The 21100-nt window shown below is 38.3% G+C and overlaps 1 long non-coding RNA gene across 8 annotated transcripts in view; it reads left to right on the forward strand.

Annotated features, from left to right (window-relative positions):
- Window positions 1–17696, forward strand: part of LOC140454078 (uncharacterized) — a 39341-nt gene extending 21645 nt beyond the window's left edge. For 3 of the 8 annotated variants that reach the window (XR_011952616.1, XR_011952617.1, XR_011952619.1), the window contains 2 exons: window positions 633–2738; window positions 4094–4870. This is a non-coding gene — a long non-coding RNA (uncharacterized lncRNA). Of the gene's footprint in view, window positions 1–632; window positions 2739–4093; window positions 4871–15223 lie in introns of those variants that run through there. The other 5 variants (XR_011952618.1, XR_011952623.1, XR_011952620.1 and 2 more) reach the window with 3 other exon arrangements.
- The last annotated feature ends 3404 nt before the right edge of the window (window positions 17697–21100 follow it).

Raw genomic sequence — 21100 nt, forward strand, 5'->3', positions numbered from 1 at the left:
GTTGAAAGGGGAGATTTGCAGTTGAGAAATTCAAATTGAACTTCACGTTACTTGATCCGTGCTGATCTGAATATCATTGGCCTTTTCATCTGGAAGGAAAGGTTTGCATTCTGTCCGTGGGCGAATATTTCAAATGTCCGTGTGACGAAAAAAGTACTGAGACAGTGAAGTCCATGTTAGCGTGGGGACTTGGTTTTTGAAAGTCTAAAAAATCATGGCACATTTCCCTGGAACAGGTAAGCCACGGATTGGTTTTGTATGAGGACAATTAGCCATAAAACCAGAAAGACCAAAGGATTCCTGCATCATGGAAAAAGCTATGAAAATGGGATTGTTGTAATGGAGTGAATTATCAATCATTGATTGTAATCCATTGGTATTGTCACATCGGTTCCAGCGCCGTGGGGAAACACAGGAAATGTGATGAGTGCAGTGTAGGTTTCAGTTATTCAACTGGAAAGGTGAAGAAGAAATTTGCAAGGATGATGCCAGGTCTCGGGGCCTGAGTTACAGGGAGAGGTTGGACAAGTGAGGACTTTTTTGTTTAGAGTAGAGTAGGGGGAATATTTTATAGAAGTTTATAAGACCATGAGAGGCATGGGTAAGGTGAATGCACTCGGTCTTTTTCCCAGGGACTCAAGGATTGGAGGGCATCCGGTTAAAGTTAGAGGAGAAAGAATACATGGGAAACTGAGCAGCAACTGTTCTACACAAAGGTGGTATGTATATGGAATGAGCTGCCAGTGGAAGTGGTTGAGGTGGGTATATTAACAACATGTAAAAGACATTTGGACAAATACGTGGATAGGAAAGTTTCAGAAGCAGATGGGCCAAGTGCAGGGAAATGGAGTTAGCATGGATGGACATTCTGATTGGCGTGGGCCAGTTTGGGCCAAAGGGCCTGTCTCTGCTGCAGGACGCTATAACTCTAAGTGCATGTGCTATTTCTCCCCCTAACTCTGTTGGTATCATGGGATGTATTCCATCAGGGCAAGGAGACTTGTTTACCTTTAGCTCCATTAGCTTACCCAGCTCTAACTCTTTCGTGATAATGATTGTTTCTTGGTCCTCACCTTCCTCAGTCTCCTAATCAATTACTGGCATGTTCTTCGTATCCTCCACTGTGAAGACTGACTGCTGTGTACTCATATTCCTGAACCCTGCTGGATAGGAATAACCAGGCACAGAACTCTGAGAGGTCTTCTTTGAGTCTTTTATTGATGAGACACGGCAGTTATTTGGATAGTGTGCATGCAAAACACCTCCAGGCAGCATCTGGTATCTCCCCGCCTGTCCGATGTGCCACTCCCATTCTTAAACCTTGAATAGAGACTGTCTCTCAGTATTATCTCCATGGCAACGGCAATTAGAAAGTCTAGTTCAGTTCAGCACTTTGAGGTTAAACCACACCCCGCCCCCCCTCCCCCCACGGCCCTGTGGCTCCCTCAAGTACCTGACAGGCGGTTCAGTTTCGGTGGAGCTGTCTATCGGGATTCTGATATGGAGGAGCCGGGGTTGGGGTGGGGTGGACAAAGTTAAAAATCACGCAATGCCAGGTTATAGTCCAACAGGTTTATTTGGAAGTCCAAGCTTTTGGGGTGTGCTGTGATTTTTAACTTGATCAGGATTATCTCTATGGTAACAGTTAAGTGCTTCAACAATTACAGAGGCCATATGTTCCCCACACAATAGATTCCCCTCTAGCAGTGTAAACTGTTATTCAAGCCCTGGGCATAGCTATTAATCACTTTTCTCCCCCAATCCCATCTCGCTTTCTGTTGATCTTTAAAGTTTTTCTAATCTCCTTGGTCTTTGCCAATTTGTATGCATTCTATTTCAGTTTGATTGACACCCTTATTTCCTGAGCCACCCACGGCAGATTATTCATTTTCCTACAATCCTTCCTTTTCCCTGATAAATACTTTTGCTGAGCACTTCAAAAAATTGCTTTGATATTCCCGCTCTGTCCGTCAACTATCCCACCATAAAGTCTTTTTTTCCAGTCTACATTAGCCAACTCCTGCCTCATCCTTTTGTAATCTGTTATTCTGGCCCTGGGGATAGCTACTCTTCACTTTTTATCCCAATTCCATAATGCTTTCTGTTGATCTTTGAAGTTTTTCCAATCTCCGAATTTATCCTTGTTCTTTGACAGTTTGTATGCCTTCTTCTTCAATTTGATAGACTCCCTTATTTCCTTAGACATGGCAGATTATTCTTTTTCCTAAAGTCCTTCCTTTTCACTGATATATACTTTTGCTGAGAAATTTGAAAAATTACTTTGATATTCCTCCACTGTCTGAGAACTGTCCCACAGTAAGTCTTTACTTGCATTCTGCATTCGCCAACTCCTGCCACCTCCTATTGTAGTCTCCTTTGTTTAAGCACAGGATCTTTGGATTGGATTTAATCTTCCCGCTTTCCAACTGTGTTCTAAATTCTATCAGACTTATGACAAGTCTTTTTATCAGATTACGAGGGGAGGCGATGTTTCTTGGGCGTTTTGGGTTTCATTGTCAGCGACCTTGGCTTTGTAATAAAGTATAGGATAGATATTCACAACAGATTATTCTGGACGGTGTGAATGTACTACACAGACTAAAACCATAAATCACTGTCTCCCCTCAGTTTAAAATTGCAAAATCATGATCGCCTACACGCTTCCTCACTACCTAAGTTTGGAACGCTAATCCAACTGACTATCCTGCTGTTTCTGAAAATCTCCTTTGGTGAATGTGGTGAGTTTTGGATGCATCTTTCTGGTTATTACCGGAAGAAGATAAGCCCTGGGCACAGGAGAGGCAATGCAGCCCTTCGAACCAGCTCCACCATTTAATACCATGATGATTGAGCTCACCTCGGTCTCAGCTGGATTTTCCCGTCTGCTCTCTCTCACGCTTCAACCCATTGCAAATTCAACATCTGTATCTCTTCATTAAATTGGCTCATTGTCCCGGCATCTACCACATTTTTAATAGGAAATTCCACAGATTCACAGCACATTGAGATAGGTACATTCTTCTTCATGAGAATAGAATAGAGTCCCTAAAGTGCAGAAACAGGGTATTCGTCCATTGATTCCACACCAACCCTATGATGAGCATCCCATTCAGACCCACTCATTCTCTGTCACCCTGCATTTCCCGTGGCTAATTGCCTAACCAGCACAAGCATGGACCCTGTGAGCAATTTGGCATGACCAATCCACCTAACCTGCACATCTCTGGCCTGTGGGAGGAAACTGGAGCACCGAACAAAACCAGGCAGACATGGGGAGAATGTGTAAACTCCACACAGTTGCCTAAGGCTGGAATCAAACCCGGGTCCCTGACGCTATGAGGCAGCAGTGCTAGTCACTGAGCCACCTCTACTTAAAATCTGCTGCCCATTATTAACCTCCCCACCCCGAATTTGGCTGCATGTATATTCCTTACGTCAGAAATCGAGGTGTCTAAGCGGATGTCTAAGTAAATCCCCGTGACGGCCCACATGTCCTGTGTGTCTGAATAGATATCCTATACACAAAACCCTCCAGCCCACACTTTCTCTCACTTTCCAGGGACAGGTCTCCAGAGGCTTCATGGGGACTACAATTCCGACAGTCCCTGAGGCAGGGACCACACGTGTGTGGGGAAACCCACCACTGTACATGTACAGAATATGGGTGGGTTTTGGAGCATGTTCTTTGGAGTAACGAGCGGAAAGCATTTCACACTGTGATTGGCAGGAGAAGGGACGCATCTGCCCATAATATTGATCAGTTGTATCCAGGATCTGCCATCTCCCTTTCTGTTTCCTTTTGTTTCATTCTGCTGTTACATTATTGACTTGCAGCAATTGAAGGGAAAGGAAGTGAACCCAGAAAGGGTGCAGAGTCTAACCAGGGAGGGGAAGTGGTGGCATGGATCTGTTTATCAGTAACACCATGAGAATGTAGAGAGTTTACAATAGGGGTAGTAGAGTTAGAATGGTGGGAGAGAGTAAGTGGGCTGGAGGGTTACAGCTTTGGGGGAAGAAAGGGGAAAAGGGTATTCCAGAGAAACTAGAATTGTCTGCTCTGAATTTCTAATCTGTACATATTCATTTATTCAAGGTGCTAGATAGTGAAGATTTGCAGACTGAAATCTCAAAATCACATGCAAATCATGATTAAGTTAAACAACATTTGAAGAACCAAAGATGGAGAATCACTGGGCCAAAATCCTGCAACACTCTCTCTCCCAGCATTCTTGTTCTATCTGTGCCAAATGGACTGCGAATGGTTCAAGACAGCAGCTCACTACCATCTTCTGAAGGGTACCTAGAGATGGGGAATAAATGCTGGCTGAGCCAGTGATGCCCATATCCTGGAAATGGTTTCTGTCTCTCGTTGCTGAAACCCAGTTGATGTTACTGCAGGATGATGAGGGAGGCTGAGTGCATCCTCCAGGAGGCAGCACCATCACATTACCCCTGCCTACACCCACACAGTAACACCGCAACGTCGCTGGAACAAAAGGCAGTGAAACCAAAGGAGGACTTGGATATAGTTTTTCGAGGTAAAGCCATGTGAGGGGATTGGAACACAGCAGGAACTTGAGATTGAGCTGGATGGTCAGCTGTTTCCCATTGAATGGTGGAGCAGGATTGAATGGCCGAATGGTCTCCTCCTGCTGTTATCTCCCAGGTATGTATATATTCATGGAGCCCGGATAGGAAGAAGTGGGCAGGGATTCTCCAGGAGATTGCACTTCCACAACAGTTTCCAGTGAGGGATGGTTTGATGGATTTTATTTAACATTTATCTTTAACACAAGGTTTGTAAATTTTGGTTTTAAAATGTTGTAAGAGCTTTTTGCACCGCAAGTAAAATTAAAGAAAATAAATTGAACTGTTTGAATATAACAGTTTTAAAGCTTTCAACCTCCTGTAAAACAAAATCCTGTCTATTCCCAGTCGCCATCACTTTCCAGCTCCTCAAACTCCAGGGAAATATTCCCTCCGTGTCTGAACCTTTGGTTTGATGTAACAGATTTTCAGTTGTTGTTCTATGAGCTGTGAAGCGTTCTTTTTCCCCATTTCTCTGACCCAGAAATGTTATCACAGCAACCTTCCCACCATCAAAATCATCATTATACCATTTTGCTTTTGGTTAACATATAATCGCCAGCAGTGCAAAAGTGAGGACTGCAGATGCTGGAAACTAGAGCCTAGATTAGAGTGGTGCTGGAATGGCCTTTTGCCAAAACGTTGACTTTCCAGCTCCTCGGATCCTGCCTGACCTGCTGTGCTTTTCCAGCACCACTCTAATCTAGACAGATAATCACCAGCAGTAAACCATTTGTGTAACCAATTGAATATTTCCAAACAAAGCCCATTACAGGCCAAGCAAACAATTACAAGTGACAGAGTGAGAAGGGACTAAATCAAAGTAGAGTTGTGGGGAGGGGGCAGCGGTGGAGATAAAGCACTATGTCTCCTGCGGTGCCCACCTCTATCTAAAGGCATCGAGAGCAGTGATCCACACTACATGCTCCTTCTCCAAGGACACCCTGCTGTGTAGCCTTCGAATAAAATCATAGAATAAAATCCCTACAGTGTGGAAGGAGAGCATTGGCCCATCAGACCCCACCGACCATCCGAAGAACATCACGCCCAGAGCACTCCATCACTGTAACACTGCATTTCCCATGGCTGATCCACCTACTCTGCACAATCCTGGATACTGTGGACAATTTAGCACGACTGATCCACCTGACCTGCACATCTCTGGCCTGTGGGAGGACACTAGAGCACCTGGAGGGGACCCACACTATCATGGGGAGAATGTGGGAATTCCACACAGGCCATTGACCAAGGCTGGACTCTAACCTTGTACCTGATGCTGTGAAACAGCCATGCTACAATCACAATTTAAATCAAAACAGATGATCCCTGCTCATTGTCACATTGCTGTTTATGGAGACTTACTGCCCAGAGAGACATTCAGAGTTTCAGAAAGTGGCAATGTAAATTCAGTCACCTCCACCCCAGTTAATGTGATTAACAACATCAATACTCCAACAGTGTCATCATGTACAAGGTCCACTCCTGACTCTGATGGACAGTAACATCAGAATCAGAGTCCTGCAGTCCACATGGAGCAGGGGGATGACCACTTCCCTGTGAGCACTCACTGGTCTCTCAATCGTGTTGAAGACGCAGCAAATGCCTTGTCACACAGAGGGTTGAACAGCTCCTACCCAGAGTGAACCCAGTGGAGTCTCGGAGGCAGGATGAATCACTGAATCCCTTCTCCCTCACTAAGCATCTTAATTGCCTCTCCTCTGTGTGGGCTCCATGGGGTCTCAGCAGGAGGGATGAATCACTGAATCCTCTCTCCCACACTGACCACCTGATTGTCCTCTCCCCCTGTGTGGGCTCACTGGGGTCTCAGCGGGGCAGGATGAATCACTGAATCCTCTCTCCCACACTGACCATTTGAATGTCCTCTCCCCCTGTGTGGGCTCACTGGGGTCTCAGTGGGGCAGGATGAATCACTGAATCCCCTCTCCCACACTGACCATCTGAATGGCCTCTCCCCCTGTGTGGGCTCACTGGGGTCTCAGTGGGCAGGATGAATCACTGAATCCTCTCTCCCACACTGACCATTTGAATGCCCTCTCCTCTGTGTGGGCTCACTGGGGACTCCACAGGTACGGCATTTGAGTGAATCTCCCCCCACACTGGGAACAAGTGAATGACCTTTCCCCAGAGTGAGCTCGCTGGTGTTTCAGCAGGTCAGAAGACTGAGTGATTCCTTCCCCACACACTGAGCAGATGAATGGCCTCTCCCCGGTGGGAATGCACTAATGTCTCCGCTGGTGAGAGATTTGAATGAATCCTTTCTCACACATGGAGCAGGTGAAGGGTCTAAATCCACTGTGCCATCTCTGGGGCCTCAGCAGATTGTAAGATCGAGTAAATCCCTTCCCATACGTAGTGCAGGTGAACGGCCTCTCCGCAGTGTGACTGTGTCGGTGAGTGTCTCACTAGGAGGGGTGAGTGAATTCCTTATTCTGATTGAGTATGTCCTCCTGTTTTTTCAGTTATTATTGACAATCTCATTCCCCTCGCACCACAACCTGTTCCAGTGTTACAGAAACGGCAGAATGGTCAGCTGCAACTGGTCACCTGACCGATCACTGGACACAGACGGTTCAGTCTGCACAGATGCTGTCAGACCTACCGAGGTTTTCCAGCAATTTCTGATTTTGTTTCTGATGTCCCAGCATTTGCAGATGTTTAGTTTTCCAATACTCATCTTGTGTGTTGCAGAGTAGTTTATTGATGAAAGTAGACGGTTTTGAAAGTTGTACGTTAAGTCACACATCAGCTATGATCATCATGAATGGCAGAGCAGAGTTGAGGGGCTGAATGGCCTCCTCCTGTTCCAATGAAAGTTATCCATCGGCAGCTTGTGGTAACATTTCCCCTCAATGCTCACTTAACCTACACGTCGAACACACTGTTACTGACTGAACAAACCTCCTGTGTTTGAACTAAACCTGCTCATGTTCAGTGGCTCCCTCTCCTGCCACCCGGGTTTAACTCTCATCATGGAATGCTGTCTCGTGTTACTGCGGGAATGCCCACAAGGACTAATCCTGGAGTCTGTATCCCCTGGGATCCACAATCACAGTTTATTTCCTTCTTCCTCTTTCATTCTGGCATTGAACTCTCGGTTTCAATCCTTTCTCCTGTCATGCTCTTCAACATGTCCATGTGGGTGGAGTAGAGGTAGCAGGGATTTAATGAAGGGAAGTGAGAATTAGCAGGAAGCATGAGGAGAGGCGACAGCAAACACAGTTCTCATTGTAACGGCAGAGTTTCTCCGTGACCCAGTGATTGGCGAGGCACCTGAGATTGTGGGGGGAGGCAGATTCAATCAGGGATTTGGTAAGACACTAAGACAGTGACCTGTCCATCTGATTGTTAACTCAGATAGGTCGAAAGAAAAGTGCACATTTAGATAGCACCTTTGATGATCTAGTGCAATGAAACATGCTTCCAACCCAATGATTTCAACCACAAATCTCTGAAAACACAGACGCAAAGCTTTCTACTTGTACCAGGCGGTCTCTGAGCCTCCTCTTTTCTTGGGAAAAGCGTTTTGAGCTGTTCAGCCTTTCCTGGTGATTATAACCGCTATGTTCCTGTAAGATTTGTGACGGAACCTTTACTTTCCTGTTCCTTGTGAGTGATGAAAGGAGCAGAAACAGTTCCTGACCTGTGCGGGGTTTCGGTTGGAGTATTTATATTTACAAATCCATTCCCACCCTCACATACAGTGTGAAATTGATGTAAAACTGAAGGGAATGAGTGAGTGAGCACCCACAGAATCATATGTGTGAGTTGAATGAACCTGGCATGAGGAAAATGGGACAACACTCGCAACTAGTTAGAATCACAGAATCCCGTGTGTGCAGAAAGAGTCTATTCTGCCCATCGTGTCTGCAATGACCTGCTCACCCACCCTTCCCATAACCCTACATTAACCATGGCTAGCCCAACCCACATAAATTGCACACTGCAGCCATGTTAGTATGGCCAATCCAGTAACGTTACACATCTGTGGAAGGGACACAAATTACATCCAAATGCTCGGAATTGTGGATGAAGGTTCACAAATACTTGACTCTGACACAAATGCTATGCTTTTCAAAATAAAATCTGGGGGAAACTGCAACTGGAAAGATTTCTGATTATCTCAGGAGGAAGAGAATTCAAAATTCGTGCCATTGACCCAGGGGGCGTAGTGATAGTGACAGAGGTCTGGGAACCATCAGAAATGTAACAGGTTGTGTGCAAGGTGGGGGTGAGACAAGGACATAAAGACAGTCTGTCACACGGCTGAAGGCAGGAGAGATTAAACAGCAGAAATGGTCGTCCCTCAAAGCCACGGTGAATAGAGTTAGGGCTGGGAAAGAAACAAGGAAACAAGGTGTACAGCTGTCAGAGAAATATGTTAAAAACAGATTATAAAAGCATAGAGGGCAGAGTACAGTCTGAAATTGTTGCTCTCAATGGTGAGTACAAAAAGCTTTAAAGCCTGGGGAGTTTACAGCCAACACATACTCAGGATTGGCCAAGATCTACAGAACAAGAGAAAATTAATGACTATCATGACTTTGCATATTTCAGCTTTATGACTGCAACATTATCAAATATTTTCTGAGGAATATTGATTGAGTGGAATTAGATACATTTTGCTATGACTAACTAGAAGAAAGTATATAGAGAATACTGTGATTATTGGAATGGACGATGATACCTCCACATAATCTGCTGATATTGTGATTGGATATACAGTAAGTGTCAGAATCAAAGTAAATTATAATCAAATCAATTCAAAAATGTTTCCAAGTTTAAGATAAATACAATATTCACAATGATTGAGAGATTGTACATTGTAATGACCTTGCAGTATTTATTGTACAGAAGCATAATTCCACATTTGTAGCCCTTACTAGATTGCACAATTATTAGATATAAGATATATTAGCAACAAACGGATTTTAAAAATATATATTCGTGAATTTCAGAATAATGAGATATCTCATCTTGATATTAGACTGAGTAATATGTAGAAATAAAGAGTAATATTGCAGGGAAAAGTAATTGGAATTCTCTAAATTTCAAAGGCTGAGATAATTGCTATATTTCACCTGAGCAAAAATCAGACATTTACAAAGAATTTTGCAAGGGATATTATTGGTCGTTTGGTATGTGCATGGGCCTGAACAAATAGGTATTAATATAGTAGCATTGACAATAAGAAATAATGAATGAAATTTTCAAAAAAACACTACATTTTTACAAAGTCTATGTTAAATTGCTGTGCAATTATTCTAATTGATAATTGCTTTTAGAATCCTGACAGATAAATTGACTTAATATTTTGAAAACACTTTGCTCTGATGTTGATAGGATATTCATTAAGATTAAGAAACTGAAAATTAAAGCATAAAATTTAGCTGGATGGTGTGAAAAAATCATTCAGCAGCAATTGAAAAAAAAGATTTTGTTTAAAAATGCAGGCAATGCAAGATTTATATGCTTCCAATAGTTTTCTTGAAGAGTCATGTCAATTTTGTTGATGTAATTTTTACCACAATAAATGTTCCGATACTTATTTCAGAATTAGGAGGAAAAGAATTAGGCCATCAAAGTGACTATTATTGTGAACAAAATGCAGGGTCACTGACATTTGATACGGAAAGGAATTCTCATAATTGTGTGATTATTGTTCACTGCCATCTAATATGGGAGGAAAAGGAGAATTGTCAACATTTCCAAGCAATTTTTTTCTTCTAATGAAATGAAAATAAAAATAATTTTGTAGGGCAATTTGTTTGAAAGAAGGAAACAGTCATTTCATATGACATTTGAGCTGAAGACTCGTTCCCGTTTCCCCCATTGTAGTCTTCACAATCATTTAAAACTTAGTGTTGGTTGAACGAAAGAACAAATGGATATAATCGAAATGTTTCCTTGTACACCAAAAAAAGTAAATGTAAAGCAATTTTATCATGAAAATTATATCGCTCTGAATGTAATCATTTCACACACAATAAATGTATGGTTGAATTGAAATGTCATCATAGCTGTAGAATTGTTTTCACCTGGCAGGGAATGAGGACTCAGGAGGCAATCTGAGCTCAGGCATGTGGAAGATGTTTACTCATGCAGCAATCAGTTAATGAAGGGATCGTCCCCCGAGACCAATATCGGAAGGGAGATCCATGACACACTGTAACATGTACAGTAAAAAGCAGCATTTTTATGGACTTTCTGCATCTCAATGGCCACATGCAATGTGGTTACAGCCCTTCCCTCCTCATCCAGCCACCCGATTGAAACACATAATCGCAGATGGGCATTGTAATGGACATCCTCAGATTCCTATTGGGATCTTTCCATGCATCTTATTGACTTAGATTCCAAAGTTATTCCTGAACTCCCTCGGGCCTCTCAGGATACCTTATCAGCTGGGATATTTTGCGCTCTGCTATTCATTATATTTTATCAAAGCCAATTACCCCTCATATCATTCACTATCTTAATTATATATGTACAAAGAAATAGAAAAGACAGTTAATTTTAGCTTACTTGCTATAAGATTAGTAATATGACTTGTGTTATAAAGTTTGTTATATTGTGTAAAATTATACAGCTACTCTTGATGAGCAATCAACATCATACCGTGAAGTTAAAACTAGCTAACTTCAAATCTCTGTCGAAATGCTTTTGTATAATGCTTTTAGTAGGCATTGGTTACATATATCAAACTTATGTTGCAGATTTCCCCTATTATACTCAATAATCTGTAATTAGCACCTTTGTTTAATATTCTGAGTAACTGTAAAATAATAACTATATCTGACAAATGAGCTCTTCTGTTGTCATGATTGCTGCTTAGTGAGTTAACTGGGCTGCACCCTGCAGCTGCTGTTTATTCATTTACTGGGACAATTATCCTTTCATTTATGAAGATCAGGATTGGTCATTTGTCTGTATGTCAGCATGCTCTTATCAAGAAATGTCAGGAATGCTGTAGTCCTGGCGTTGGAGTAGGTCCATTGGTAGTGTGATTTATTTTAATTTAAGGCTGGAACAGAATGTTAGTCTAGTTTATCACCCCCCTGACACCTTGTATTTTAGTTCTAAGGTAGGCTGCCTGTTTTTGATTGTCAGGCATTTTGTATGAGCCAATATGGACCATTCTATTCCAGGTGGGGGCAAGTCATGCCCAGAACAGCAAATCAACTAAGATTCAAGTATTGAAATAAAAATCACCATTCGCTACCATTGGTTTCAGTACAATGCAATACGTTTACGTCACTGAGCCTTAATTTCACACTTAAAACTAGATATACTGTATTTGATCAATTCTTCAATATTAGATATAAGCAACAATTAATCTTAAAAACATTTCATAGCAAACTTTAAAATGATTAGAAATCTCATATAGCTGCCCGTCTTGTGTAAAAATGAGCAGCATTTATTGGAGTGTAAAATAATCAGACGTCTCTTAATATGTAAGGCCGAATATTAATCCAATGATTTCTGTATACGTTCAAATGAGAAGGCAACAGATATTATCTGTGAGTGTTGGATAGGGAATCATTAATTAGTTTGTGTTTGTGTTATCTTGGAATAAGAAAACTATTATTCTTCTTTTAATATTGACTCTAAGAAATAATGGATTAAATTAAAATGTGAATTTGACGATGTTTGTTACAAAACCTAAACTGAATTACTATGTGATTTTTGTAATGGCAATGAATTGATAATTAATTTTAGAACTTTGGCAAAATAAATGATTCAATATTTCCAAATGGATTTGCTCTGATGTTGACGAGATATTTCTTCATCTGTCAGCTGAGAATGCAAATTCTGGCATGATGACATGGAAAGACATTAGACATTCAGTGAACGTTGATCAGAAATGGTTTGTCATTCAAAATTCTCAGATCTTCAAGATTTCTATACTTGGTTTCTCTACTTTTCTTCTGGAGAAATATAATATATAATAAGCACAAATTCTGCATTGTATTTAATTCATGGATATTTTCATATTTAGACATTTGAGTCAGAATTATAATGAAAATAAGTCAATAAGGAAGATTTATTTTCACAGAAGCATACAGTCAACAGCATTTATCAATGTATTTGTTTCAATATTGTCTCTGAATAAACGGTTAAATACGTTTAATGCGGATCTGTTGACAATGTAATGAACCACAATATCATTTTTGTCATAATTTTTGGTTTGGAAATCAATCAGAAAAAAAAAATCCTATATTCAGGACTTGCTTCATCTCGATACATGTTACACGTAGTATCCTCAGGCATAAGTAATAAGGTTTTATCATTGATCTGGGAAAGATGTAGTGTGTAAATTATAATAAGGTGTCTCCTCCATATGTTTGGATCTGGTGAGACTGTGATGTTTGCTATGATTATTCATCCTGAGAACAATAAGGCACGTAGAAAGTGTTTTTCACCGAACAGTAATTAGGTGGTCTTGAAGACCGTTACAAGTACTTTGATTTCAATAATGTTGAGCTGATTTCCATGACCTGGGAAATGTTTCACAACATTTTACCAAAATTCTGGATTCTAAGCATTCAATGGGTTTCGTGCAAACACCCTTCACTTGTCGTCATTCTCAAGTGAGGTGTCTAATGCTCAGGCACTGGCTGCAAGTCAAGGTGCCAGGAAGTCTGCTTCAACCTCTCCAAAACACAGCTCTTGGGCTGGTTGTCACAGAGTCTCCCGAACCTTTGTGAGCTCTTTGACCGGGCTTTCCACTGTTTTCTGGAGCTGCTTACTTTGTCTACTGTTTCCTTTAGTTTGACCTTTTTAGCTCTGCTTTCCCCAGCTGTAGAAATATTTAGAATGTTACATTTTGGGCCACAGGTCACTTGACCTTAGCGGACAGATAAAATATGGTTCACTTATTGTAGTAATAACGAATTGAGAAAGAATATTTGCATTTTAACAAATAAAATGTTTCAATTTTATCAGTGGTTTACAATGACATTGAGTAGATAGTCATTAAGAGAGATCAACTGATAATTGTAAGCTATTTGCAGGATTATTGAATTGAAAAAGGATACAGACGTACAGAGATCTTTTTGGAAGGCATTGCTTTTTCATTCTAATATCTTTGTTGTTCAAGAGGTCTATGTAGCTGTTCATTGGTTCTCTTGTCCAGATGCTAATTTATAATTCATATCGCTTTTATTGTGCCGGAGTTTTGAGATTTGTATCAGATTAAGAAGAAAACGAGGAGCTATTAAAATGAGAACTTGAGTGAATAGAAAGCACAGTACATTTAAATTACAGAGGAAACAGAGAGTATTTGCTCCAAATAAGCAAATATTTTTTGTGTCGAAAGTGTGGTGGTGGAAAAGCACAGCAGACCAGGCAGCATCCATAGAGCCGGAGATTCCCGATGAAGGCTTATGCCTGAAACATGGTTTCTCCTGCTCCTCAGATGCTGACTGACATTCTGTGCTATTCCAGCACCACATTCTTGACTCTGATCTCCAGCATCTACTTTCCTCACTTTCTCCAAATATTTGTAATGGACATGAACTGAAAATTTTAGCCTCGGCAGTTGAACAAAACCAAATTTACACTTTTTTGTGCAATATTTGGACTGAAAATTGTTTGTGATCATGCAACACATTAGGACATATGAACACCTCTTCCGTTAGAATCCTTTGCCATTCATAATAAAGAATAACCACTGCTTTGAACAACCAGTATCGTTTGTAATTACTGAACTGAAATACCAGAGGACAACTTCTGCATTTATTGGAGGGAATGATAACCAGATCCTTACTGTGGCAGTGGGGATTGATCTCAGGAACAATCCGATAGTTATTCTGATTATTCCACTGAACAGTAATTAGATGGTCATGAAGACCTTTGTGTGGCCTCATGTTTAGTGTTTTGTGTGAACAATGATTTTAAAAATATTGAGATATTTTACAAGATTTAGGAACACTGATAATCAAGTGTTAAAGGTATTAACTAAAGTCAACTTTTAAAAAGTTAGAATTGCTTAGAGAAACGCAATTAAACTACTGTAGAATCCCTGTTAGCACAGTGTGGTAACAGGTCATTTCGTTGAATAAAGTGACCCTCCAAAGAGTAACACAGACAAACACATTCCCAACCATATTCCTCTACATTTACTGCTGACTAATATACACATCCCTGAACACAATGTGCTATTTAGCATGGCCAGCTCACCTAACCTGCACGTCTTTAGATTGTGGGAGGAAACCACAGCAAAGTCACATAGACTTGGAGAGAATGGGCAAAGTACACAAAGACTGTTACCCGAGGATGGGATCAAACTGAGATCCCTGGCACTGTGAGGTAGCATTGTTAATGACTGAGCCACTGTGCAACTATATGCAATAAGTAAAATCAGTGAGAGGTGTGCAAAGACAAATTTCAAATAAACACCCTCTGCTATTGTCAAATCACATAAAATTTACATTCAATACGAATAGATGAATGGAAAACAAAAGAAAACTCCAACAATTCACGAATGAAAAATAATTAGAAATTTAATTTGATCAAATGTAATTCCAATATTTAGATGAATTGCAATTTTTAATAACAAATGTAGGTAATAAGCTGACTAATGAATAATTGGAAGTGTCATATGTTTACTTTACAGACGAAGAAAGCGACTTGTTTTCTCTCCTTGTAACACGGCAGAATAACAATGTGAATGTCCGAAATGTTTGAATCAAGCTCTTTCGAACAAATAACTAATCACTTACGATCAGTTAGCCTTTTCACCTTTAAGACCACAACATTCTCAAATATTTTTCAGGAATTTAGAACCAGCAGAACTAGTTAATTTCTTTTCTTGGGAACCCGAAGAAGAGAATAAACAGCAGATACTGTGAAGGAGTCATTCAATGCGAACATTCAACTGAAGACAACATTCCTTCTTCCTAAAAAATGTTCAACTTTCAAAAATTCAAAATTTATTGTAATTGTTTCATGAAGTGATAAAGAGATGCTGATGCTTTTTCATTGGATTTTGTTGCATGAAAAATGCTTAAGTCTTAAGTGTTAGCATTGAAGATAAATATATTTACATTAATACAACTATGTTTCAACAGGTAAAATAAATATTGATTGTTACAATGATTGAGAGATTGTACACAGCAATACATATGAAGAATTAACATGATTCAATATTTCAAAAGCACTTTACTGTGATGTCGATTGAGTATTTATTAAGATCAGTGAACTAAGGAATAAAACATAGTAGCTAGCTTTACGTATTAAAGAAAAAATGAGACATTCAGTAATTATTGAACAAAATTCTTTTCTGAACTTAAAAATTTATGCAATATACAAATTGCGAATTTCTTTCCACTGGATTCCTTGTAGAGATGGTACGTTGATTACTATTATAATCAAAGTGTCAGAATTAGGAAGAGAATTAATAGATCATGAAAATGAGCATGAAAATAAACAAACAATGAAGTCACTGCTGGGTGGTATATGAAGCGATTGTAATAATTGTGTCATTATTCTACAATGATGGATAATGTTGGAATTGAAACAGCAAAAAATTCAACACTTCTTTTCTTACAATGCAATGAAAGCAATAATCATTTTGTAGCATGCATGATTGGAAAAAGCAGTCTTTTAATATGACATACAGTGAAGACTAACCTTTTTGCAAAACTGTAAGAAGTTCATAAACTCAAAACGTAGCGTTTGTTGAATTTGCAACAAAAATGGTTATAATTTGAATTGTCTCTTGCACACACACAACAGAAGAGGAGCTTAAAGATTGTTAGAATATTTTTTTAAATGTTTCCAGTGTTATTGTACTACAGTCAATATCCATGACAAATTAGAATTATTGTTTTAAACAACATAAATCGCCGTTAACAACTGAACTGAAATATAAGATATCAAATGCACTTACTGTATGGACGAGTAAACAAATGCTTACTGTTGTCATTAGTCTCAGGAACAATAAGATACTCAGGTTATTCCACTGAACAGTAATCAGCTGATGATGAATATCTTCGTGTCGCTTTATGTGCACTGTTTTGTGTGAACATTGACTTCAAGAAAATTGAGATATTTACATGAATTAGCAACAGATTGGTAATTGGGTGTTAAGGATCTTATTTAAGATTAGACTTTTTAAATAGTTGATAGAATTGCTGAGCAAAACACACTTCAGACATCATGCAATAAATGAGATAAGTGATTGTGTGAAATGAAGTTCAGTCACTTCAATAACTTCAGTCCGGAACAAGACCTGAATCAGTAATATCATTTATTACGCTGTTGCAAGAGGGGTGTGGTGTCCACTGTCCACAAGGCACACGCACACACACACACTGAATTTAACGAGTACACAATATTTATGTAATTCGTTACTCGTCCCTCCTCCCATTGCTCCTTCACTGTTTACAACTATTTCTAATCTAAACCGGCTGTTTATCTCTGAACTCATCCAGCGTCGTCCCTGACATAATGTTTATGTCTGGCCTCACAAGGCCATTTGACCACCTCCCTCTGTGTTCTTATTGTTATTTGTCCTTCTACACTGCCATCTATTTCCTTGCTAACCAAAGCATAATTTCTTTTTATTCTTTATTTACACCGAGCCTTATGACCTTTTGATGGTGTTATTTTGTTCCTGCTGAAGCGGGAAACAGATGCTTGTAACTGTTTGTACAGGCATATCTAGCTTAACCTACCCCCCTCCATTCACAGCACCTTAACTATTTGTCTATAACATCTACCATTATTTGCAGACACATTTCATTCTTGTACGCAAATTTTAGCTAATACAAAAGCAATAATATATTTCCTTCACATAGTTTTTATTCTTGTTAACTCAGCTCTTGGCTGAAACAATTATACACTGGTGCGAGTTCATCTACCTTGAATAAACAATTATGATTGCAGAAGTAACACTGCTTTATATATATCCCACATGTGCAAAGTCAAATTTCAAATGAATGCACTTCCATATTTTCACAGCAGTTCAATCTCACATTCAATATAAATAGGTGAGTGGAAAATGAAAAACAAATTTCACACAATTCATAAACATCAATAATTAAAAAGTGATAAATAAAAAGAATTGGCATTTGTTTATTTGACTGAACAAGAATTGTATTTTTTCTCCTCATTTTTATAGCACTGGAGCATCAAGGTCTATGTACTGTTTGAACTCAGCTCTTCAGAACAGAAGAAAATAAATTGATATCATTACTTTGTATATTTCATCTGTATGACTGCAACATTCTCAAATATTTTTCAACGAATATTGAATGAGTGGAATTAGATACATTCTGTTATTAGTGACCTGAAGAAAATTAATAGCAAATACTGTGATTATTCGAATGAACAACAGATGGAAACATATCAAATATTGAATTGAAAGGCAATTCAATTGATTCTTAGATATTTTCTAATCAACATTCAGAGCTGCTCTGGCACAACTCTGTGCAAAGTGGGAATTGAAACTGTACCTCCTGGTCTGGTAACAGAGACACTATCAGAGCTGCACAACATTCCTTCATAATGTTCCCAACGAGGCTGGGCAGGTCTATAATCACATGCTCACTGTGGTTACTCAAGTAAAAATTAATCAGATGTTTATTGTGATAATTGGATTGGAATAAAATGGATGGATCCTGTGTGTAATGTACTTAAAATTAGATAGTAATTTACAATAATTATGGGAGTTAACAGATGTCTTAATTAAATATGATTTTTATGATAATTTGTGGAATGACAACTTGACAGATTTGTGTGATTACTGTAAATTGATAAATAAAAATGAATACAATAATTCTACATGTTCATAATAGTTTCTCATTTTATAAAATGCAACGTAAATTTTGTTTGTTCTTCACGTAAATTGGAACAAAATGATGAATTGGTCAGTCAATGTTACTATTCAGCTGAAGACAACTTTCATTGTTTCTGAAAATGTATGATTTCTAAGAAGTCACCATTTCCCGTGAGTGTTTAATGAAACAAGAAAGATGTCAATCCTTTTTTGTGTACTTCAAAAAAAATTCATCGGAATTTAAATAATTGTGCACAAGAAAAATATTAAACTATTATCGTGATTAGAAGCACAATAAATGTTAACATTGAAGTGAATTACAATCAAATCATTTCAGAAGTGTTTCCAAGTTTAAAATGAAAAGCAATATTCACAATGATTGTGAGATTCTACATTGCTAAGTTCTTGCAATAGTTATTACATGGAACCATAATTCCACACTTACATCCTTTGCCAAACTGAACAATTATTTGATATTAGCAACAAATTGATTTTAAAACTACCTATTAATGAATTTAAGAATAATGAGGTATCTCATCTTGCTATTCCACTGAGTAATGTGCAGAAATGAAGAGAAATATTGCAGTGTAAAGTAACTGGTGTTCTCTGAATATCAATGACTGTGATGATTGTGATCGTTCAAATGAGCAAAAGTCAGATATTTACAAAGGATGTCGCAAGGGCAGTTATTGGTCTTTTCTGGGTGTATTGGCCCGACCAAACAGGTTTTTATATTGTAGCATTCACAATAAGAAATATGGAAAATATTAATAACACATTAACTTAGACTTCATAACAAGCACAAAGTGCTGTGTAATTATTGTAATTGTTAATTGTTTCTAGAATATTGATAGATAAATTAAATTAATATTTTGAAAGCACTTTGCTCTGACATCGATTGCGTCATAATTAAGATTGATAAACAGAAAATTAATATATAAAAAGTCGCTTTAATAATTCCAAAAAATACTCAGCAACAATTGACACAGATCAACATTGGGTTTTTTTGTTGAGTCATGTTTATTTTTTAAATTTTTATCGTGATAAATGTTTAGACATCTATGTCAGAATAAGGAAGAAAATAATTAGACCGGGAAAGTGAGTACTATTGTGAACAAAAGGTCAAATAAATGACATTTGGTATAGAAAATTATTTTGCACAAAATGACTGATAATTACGTGATTATTGTTCGTTGACAACTAATGCTGGAAGTAAAAGAAACAGATTCTAACATTTCCAAAGCAGGTTTTTTTTCTTATAATGAAATTAAAATACAAATCATTTTGTATTGATTTGAAAAAGTGTTATTTAATGTGATATTTGAGATGAAGAATCGTTCTTTTCCCCCCAGTGTAGTCTTTTCAATAATTTAAAATTTAGTGTTATTTGAGCTAAAGATCAAATGGGTGTACCTGCATTGTTTTCTTCCGTCCAAAAGAAGTAAAGTCAACAACATTTTTAAGTTTCGTAGAGTTAATTAGCAAAATGCATTGAAGCTATCGTGCATGAAGTGAGATAAGTGAGAGAGAGAGACAAATTAAATGTTCAAATGAACACGTCGATATTTTGAAAGCATATTAATCTTATGAATTGGTGGATGGAAAATAAAAACAAATTCCTGACAATTCAAGAATGATTAGTAATAAGAAATTTATTTTGTTCAAAGCACATAACACTATTTAGATGAATTGCAATATTTAGTTACAATTGTAGGTGATCAACAGACCAATGAATAATATGAAGTTGCATTTGGTTATTTTGCTGAAGAGGAATTTTAACTGTTTATTTTTTCATCTTTATAATCCTGGAGAATAAGGATTTTTGTGCTTGAAATGTCTGAACTCGGTTCTTTCAAACAGAGAAAAACAGATCAGTGAGTATCATTTCTTAGACTCTTCCAACTTTAAGATTGCAACATTCTCAGTTACTTTTTCAAGGAATGTTGAACTAGCAGATATGATACGTTTTATTAGTGACCTGAAGAAAATAAGTAGTAGATATGGTGACGGTTGAAATGCACAGCAGATTGAAGTATATTTCATGTTGTTTTGAAAAGCAGTTCAATCTATGCCCGGTATTTTCTCATGAATATTTGGAGCTGCTCTGACACATCTCTGCTGAAGGTGGGAATTGAAATCATTCCTCCTAATCTTGTCGTAGAGACACTGTCAGAGCTCCACACGGACCCTTCATAATGTCCCCACCCCCGGAAGGGTAGGACCATAGTCACATGCTTACTGTGGCAACACAAATGAAAACGAATCACATGTTTATTGTAATAATTTGTATGGGAATTAATTACATATTTTCTGTGTGTAATGAACTGACAAAATGAATTAGTAATTTACATTAAAGTTGTAACAAAGCAGTAATGACTTTAATTAAATATGAATCTCATGAAGATCCATGATAGGAAAAAAAGCCTAATCATTTGATTATTGTACACTGATGAACAAAAATCAATAAAATAGTTCCATATGTTCAAAGCAAGTTTTCACAAAATGAAAAGAAAATTAAAATGCTTTTGCAACATAAATGAATAGGAAAATAAATGAATTAGTCACACAATACGACTATTCATCTGAAGACAACTTCCCTTCTTTCCCAAAATGTTCAAATTCCCAAAGTTCAAAATGTACTGTGACTATTTCATGGAACAATAGAGATGTTAGCTCCTTTTGTTGTACTTCAAAACATCACAAGAATTTTAA

This window comes from Chiloscyllium punctatum, chromosome 28, assembly GCF_047496795.1.
Source record: "Chiloscyllium punctatum isolate Juve2018m chromosome 28, sChiPun1.3, whole genome shotgun sequence".
NCBI classification, from domain to species: domain Eukaryota; kingdom Metazoa; phylum Chordata; class Chondrichthyes; order Orectolobiformes; family Hemiscylliidae; genus Chiloscyllium; species Chiloscyllium punctatum.